At 54.5% G+C, this 6,370-nt stretch overlaps 1 long non-coding RNA gene across 1 annotated transcript; it reads left to right on the top strand.

The window, feature by feature from the left end:
- The first annotated feature begins 3,339 nt into the window (after positions 1-3,339).
- LOC135287214 (uncharacterized) lies at positions 3,340-6,095 on the top strand. The gene is made up of 3 exons (XR_010351036.1): positions 3,340-3,463; positions 4,131-4,308; positions 4,826-6,095. It is a non-coding gene; the product is annotated as an uncharacterized LOC135287214 (long non-coding RNA).
- Positions 6,096-6,370: the final 275 nt, after the last annotated feature.

Genomic DNA, 6,370 nt, shown 5'->3' with positions numbered 1-6,370 from the left:
CCACAGCAGGGAGATCACAGAATCCTGAAATGCTTTGGGATGGACCTTAAAGCCCACCCAGTGCCCTCCATCCCTGCCATGGGCAGGGACACCTCCCACTGCCCCAGGTTTTCCAAGCCTTGCCCAAGCTGGCCTTGAACACTTCCAGGGATGGGGCAGCCACAGCTCCTCTGGACATCTGTGCTGCTGAAACGAGCTCGAAGATCTCCCTGCAACCTTCTCTTCTCCAGGCTGAAAACCCCAGCTCTCAGTGTCCAGAACAGAGCCAAGCCCCTCGGGATCTTCCACGGAGCTGGGGTGTCAGCGAGGGCTGGCAGCCGTGTCCCCGTGCCCGGTGACACGCTGGTACCGGGTGTCACCCTTCCTGGGAGGGGCTGGGGGCCGGGCAGGACCAGCCCGGGGCAGGATGCTGCTCCTCTGCTCATCTGCCGGGGCACGGATCGGGTTCTCCCCTCTCTGCGGTGCAGCGTCTCCTTGAAGCGTGACAGCCGCGATTGCTTCCAGATGTTCGCCCGCTCCCCTGCAGCCGGCCGGGGGGGATGTGGTGAGCTCGGAAACCCAAACGCGGAGCAGATGTCCCGCGGCTGAGCCGGGCTGGGGGCAGTGCCCGCGCCCTCCTCCGCAGGTACCCGCGGTGTTCACACACCCTCCGACACAGAGAAGCTCCGAGACAAGCAGAGAAGGAGGAAAAACATCATTCTTGCCTCTCTTGCTGTGCTGAAGGGAATGCAATATAGAGATTTTTTTCCCTCAAGTGAGGATGTTTTGTTCCTTTGGCCTGTCGGGACCAAGAGTTGTGTGTGGGACTGTCATGGTACAGTCACAAGAGAATCAGAGATGCGTGCAGTTCTGAGCAAGGATGAGTGCAAGGCAGATTCACTTTAGATGCAATGTGTATAGTAGAATAGAATATAGAATAATAAAGTAATTCTTGAGCCTTCTGCTGATGGAATCACGTGTTTCGTTTTCTCTCCCTCACAAACATCTGAGTCGCCCGTGCATCAACAGGAGCCAGCAGAGCCAGCCTGGGGGCTGCCAGCAGCGTTTTGGGAGGCTGTGCAGTGCCCACCACTCTGCCAGCCCCTCCTCAGCGCCCCTGGGGCTGGGACCTTGTGGTGCCACATTCTCTTCACAGGGAAAAGCAAGGCACAGCTCTTCCCGGGAATATTTCTGGGTTTCGCATTCTCTGAAGATCAGAGGAAGGGAAAGCACAGTTCTGATCACTCACTGTACCTGTGTGTGCCAAAGGAGAATGCAACATGGAGATTGTTTATCCAGGGTGAGGATGTTTTGTTTTCTGGGCCTGTTAGGGCCAGGAGAGTGTGTGTGTGTGTGTGTGTGTGTGTGTGTGTGTGAGTGTGTGTGTGTGTGTGTGACTGTCACGAGAATAAAGAGATGAGTGCAGCTCTGTGCAGTTGTGAGCAGAGTGAGTGCAAGGCAGATCCAGTATATAGTATAATAAATTAATTAATTAGCTTTCTGATAAGATGGAGTCAGATGCATCATTCTCTCTCCCTCAGCAACGTCGGGGTCACCGTTGGTTCACAATAACCTTGAGCTGTGCTGTGGGGCAGGGCACGGCTGGTGCTGCCCAGGGTCCTCCCTGCCACCCCGGGCATGTGGGGAAGGACTGAGGATGGCACTGGTGATGCCAGGATGGACAGGGATTGGTGACATCACAGGATAAATTGGGAGGGAGGAGGGAGCTGTGCCTGCAGAGGCTCTTGGCAGGCAGCAGAGGTGAGGGAAGAGCAGTGGGAAGCCTGAGGACACGCTCAGCTCTCGCCCAAGGGAGGATTTTTGGAGCTGGGAGATGCCAGGACCTCGGGCCTCAGCTCTGCAGTGGCACCACAGTGCCCACCTGGGCTTTGCCTTCCCCCCAGGAGCTGCAGGAGCATCCAGCAGCAGTCCTGGGGCCTCCCCTGCAGCCTGCACGGCCAGTCTGGGACGCCTTGGAACTCTGCTTTTACCTTGGATCTCGCTTCCCCCCTCACACCCAGCACTCATAACAACTATCCTCATGTTCCCCCTTCACAGAGGGCTTGGGAGAAGCAATTAATCTCAGTAACAGGCTTTGAAGAGCAGAAGTGCTGCCTAAGCACTGTGCTGTCTCCTTTTGATGGGGTTAGCCGTGCTGGAATATGAGCGAAGACATTTGGAGTAAATTAATAAAGCGTTTAATGACATCCAAAAGTTAGGGGGATGGAGCATTTGAAAGGGGTTTATGGCTTTATGGGCACTGGAGAGCAATGCAGAGGGCGTGTTTTCTACATCAGCTCTGTTCTTTGGGCTCCCTGAACATGATAAAGCCTTTCTTTGTGTTTTTTACCAGGGTGCATCTGTCACCCCAGGCAGGCCTCCCTCCCACATCCCAGGGCCTGCTGCTCCCCTGGCAGCGCTGCTGGCCTAGGACATGGATGTGTGGTCATGTCCTGGCACTCCAGAAGGGGAGGATTTGTGTGAATGCCCTGGCTGGCACCGCTGATCCCTCACGCTGCCAATGCCAACTCTGCCAGAGCTGGGAAGGTCAGGGCGCTGCAGGGCAGTCCTTCAAAAATCTCAATTTCCCTACAGGTGACGACGAGGCATCATTACAATGCAGCAGGTGCCACGGCCTGCTTTGCTCGGAGCCCTCCCAGCTCCAGAGCACTGCAGAGATAATGCATTTTCCTGGCGGTGTATTTATGAGAGTGGAGATATGAGCACTTGGCCGAGCTCCCGGAGCGCGCCTCTGATGCCGCACACCCCCTAGATGGTGTTTTTCATGTTGTTTTTGTATTTTTAGCCTGATTAATACCCTTGTGGTGGCTGGAGCACGGAGACTGCTTCATGTTTTGCCAGCAGGTTCTGAAGCCAACGTGATTTACGCAGCAGCTGGCGGAGAGGGAGACACTGATGCAGCAAAGTGTTCTTCACCCGCTCCCTCAGCACCTTCCTGATGGGCTGGCCCTGCCTGTCAGCTGGCATCAGCTGGCCAGGGCATCTCCTGGCATGTGACACCAAATTTCATCGCACAGCCTTTCCAAAAAAATGCTGGTAATGCCCAAGGGTGCCAAAGCAGGGCCCGGGGCTGTGGGTGGGGATGGTTCTTCCCTGCAGATCTGCTTGGGGCAGCAAAGGAGGGAGCAGCCAGGGTGCCTCCCTCTGCTCAGTGCCTGCAGAACACCTGGCAGAGCCTAACAGCCAGCCTGGGGTGGGGACAAAAGCCCCCCAGGGTGCACCCTGGCTCCTCCAGGGGTGCTCCAGATGTCAATCTGACATTAATTAGCTGTTAATTAGCAATCAGGTCCCTCCAGGCTATAAAAGCTCTTTGTGTAGCAGCCCAGCCCAAGGCTCTGAGAGCTGGGCTGGGGCTTTGGGCATTTACTTCCAGAGGCAGAGCCTTGCACGGTGCTCAGAGCCCTGTGGAGCTCACAGTGGGACACAGGGCCCACTGAGGATGAGTGGGATGAGGATGATCCAGGTGAGGATGAGGCACTGCCAGGGACAGAGGCACCTTGCAGGTGTCAGATAAAGCACGGTGGTGCAGCAAAAACATGTCAGATCCTTAAAGCCAGGCTGGAACACATAAAAAGCACACGTACATCTATAGAAACACACAGGGCTGTGCTTGCACAAGGTCACAGCCATGTCTCAGAGAGTCCTGTCCTCGTTTTCCCAGCAGACACATCTCCCTTTGCTTGGGCTGGATTGCTGTTCCACGTTACTGCTGCCCTGCTTTTGGCAGCACATCCTTCCCACCTCCCAGCCTGGCCCTGGCTCTTGTGCTGCTCTGAGAGGCCTCCCTGGGCTCTGGGAGCCTGCACTGTCACTGTGGTGCCTCTTCCTGCTCTGATGGGCTTTGCTGGCTTGGTCCAAAGGGAGATTGGGATGGGAAACATGCAGGGCTAGGGCAGACCCCACTGGAACCTTCTCTCAGGCTTCAGCACGTGTGGGGCAGGGGGTGGAGAGCAGGGGCAGAACAGTGCAGCCAGAGCACACCACGGGGCTGGTCACTGCCCTACAGACCTGCAGCTACCCCTGAATCCCGAGCTGCAGCTACGCAATCAAACGCTCCAGCGCAACAATTCCAAACCCCCTCTTGATTCCTGCACTAAATAAAGTACATTTACAGAGTATATGAATTCCAGATTCAGCCCAGGACTCTAGGGATGCATATTCCTCTCCTGGAACTTGTATATCCGGCCTGAGGATGAAAACCCCCCCAAGGCCTGAGCATAACAAGCATTTCTTGTGTTTCTCCTGTCTCCGTCACATCGGGCATGTAGCGAATGCTCGGGCTGATAAACAGCATCTGGTTGGAGTCAGGTAAGGCCCTCTCTGGGGATTTGGTCCGTGGTCAGCTGCCAACCTTTCTCTCCCTCCTTAATGTGCTTTTGCAGATGGATGAGAACTGCAGCCAGTCCAGGCTGTGGTTTCAGATAACGCTGGGAAGGGGAGGGGGGGAAGGTGGGGCTCAGGCTCGGTTCTGTCCTGCTGCCAGGGCTCTGCTAAATGCACGGCACAAGCAGCATGGAGCCCCCTCCCCTCCTCACAGGGGGCTAAAAGGGACCTCCAGAGGAAGAGCTGAGCATGGCAAAACACCCTGGAGCCCATTTCCCCTTCTGCAGCCCATGGTCCAGGAGGAAGGTGCCAGGTCCTCTCCTGGTGCTTGCCTCGCTGGTGCTTTCAAGGAACAGAGAGGAGTGATGGTCCACTTGGTTTTTGTTGGAAACCTGGAAGTCCTGCAGGCAGCTCCCGGGATGCCTCGGAGCCGCTGCCAGGTTCTGGAGAACTCTCTGAATCCGTGTTTCTTACACAACTTTTTTTTTTTTTTTTTCTGCAGGAGGCGGAGGAAATTCTTGTACAGAAATGGAAACGCACCCCTCCTGCCAAGCTATTAATTCTGCTTCCTATGGAAAGCGAGGGGTCCCTGCCTTTGTGCTCTGATTCTGCGCTGAACTTCCAAGTTTATTTTTATGCCCAGATTTGGCAAAGCACTGAGGGCTGAGGGTGGTGCTGCGTGTGAGCTGAGGTCTCTCCCTGCTCTGTCTGAAACACCTACCAGCACCCACAGGCACGTGCTCCAGCAAACACCCCCACACTGCGCTTGTTCCTTACTATGAGACTTTCTTTTCTTGTCCTTGCCAAGTTATCGTCTGCTTTAATTAATTTTGCACAGTGAGCCTGGGAGCTGCTGGTGGTTTTGAGCCTCTGGAATAGTCAGGGAAGCAATTTAATCAGCATGAGTGAGCCAAAGTTACTTAAGCGATTTGTAATAAGTTCCAGGCTCTTCCACACCAAAGGGGTTTCAGCCGAGGACAGAAACTTCCTGAGCCTGTTCTGCAGGATGGGCTCTTCATCTGCATCTGACCGACACTTGTGTGGGGATGTGGGGCAGCCCTGAATGAGAATTCACAGAATCACAGGGTGTTTGGGGCTGGAAATTACCTTTAAAGTCCATTTAGTCCAAGCCCCTGCTGTGGGCAGGGACATCTTCACCTCCAGAGCCTTGTGTATGTACAAAATGCCACAGCATTGTCAAAAAGTTATGAGTGGAATTTCACCTCCAACCACAAGTATAAAATATTGGTGAGCCTTAGGCTGAATTTGTCAGCCCTGCACTGACCAAGGCAGTGGTGGTTCTGTTTTTTCAGAAAACATAAAATCCAAGAAATTCCCCAGTGACTAAGCAGGCACTGTAAATTGGTTGCTATTGTAAAGCTGTGGGTGACATTTCCTCAGCTTTGAACAGACCAAATATACAAGAGTGGAAAAAAGACAGCTAGAGAGGAATGAACACAAAAGGCTGTGCCTTTAATTAATGCTGCTGTTTTCTTCACCATTTCCAAGGAAACTCACTGCTGATATTGAAACTAGATTTAATATTGTGACTTGTATAAGAAGATGGTGGATTTTAAGGTGTCTGAATCCTTATCATCCCCTTGCACAGGACAAGGGGAAGAAAGGGGTCAGCAGGTGTTGCTGTGGGTTTTGCAGCCCCTGTGGTGGGGCTGGCTTTGGGGCAGGGGGTGCTGCTCCCCCTCTGCAGCCCACGAGCACAGAGCAGACCCAGCAGGTTCTCGTTTGGGCTGGGCTTTCCTCTCCTGTGCCATGTGCCCTGCAGGCAGGGAGGGAGGGCCAGGAGGGTCCGTGGCACCCAGGGCACCCCTCGTGTTCTCCCACATCTGCTCAGGGCCTTCCCCTGCAGCAGCAGCAGCTTTTGCCTTCAGGTATTTTTGAAATCTGTGACGAAGACACTGTTCTCTGCCTGCTGGGAGTTCCATGTGGCTGTGAACATCTCCGCGTGCTGTTCTTGCAGTCTGGCAGTGCCCTGGCTCTGCTGAGGATGAGGATGCTCCTGTGCCTGATCCCCACCTTGCCTGGGAGG

The sequence above is a fragment of the Passer domesticus genome, chromosome 28 (genome assembly GCF_036417665.1).
Source record: "Passer domesticus isolate bPasDom1 chromosome 28, bPasDom1.hap1, whole genome shotgun sequence".
NCBI classification, from domain to species: Eukaryota; Metazoa; Chordata; class Aves; order Passeriformes; family Passeridae; genus Passer; species Passer domesticus.
The sequence above is the reverse complement of the archived record's forward strand: the minus strand, read 5'-3'. Positions and strand labels throughout refer to the sequence as shown.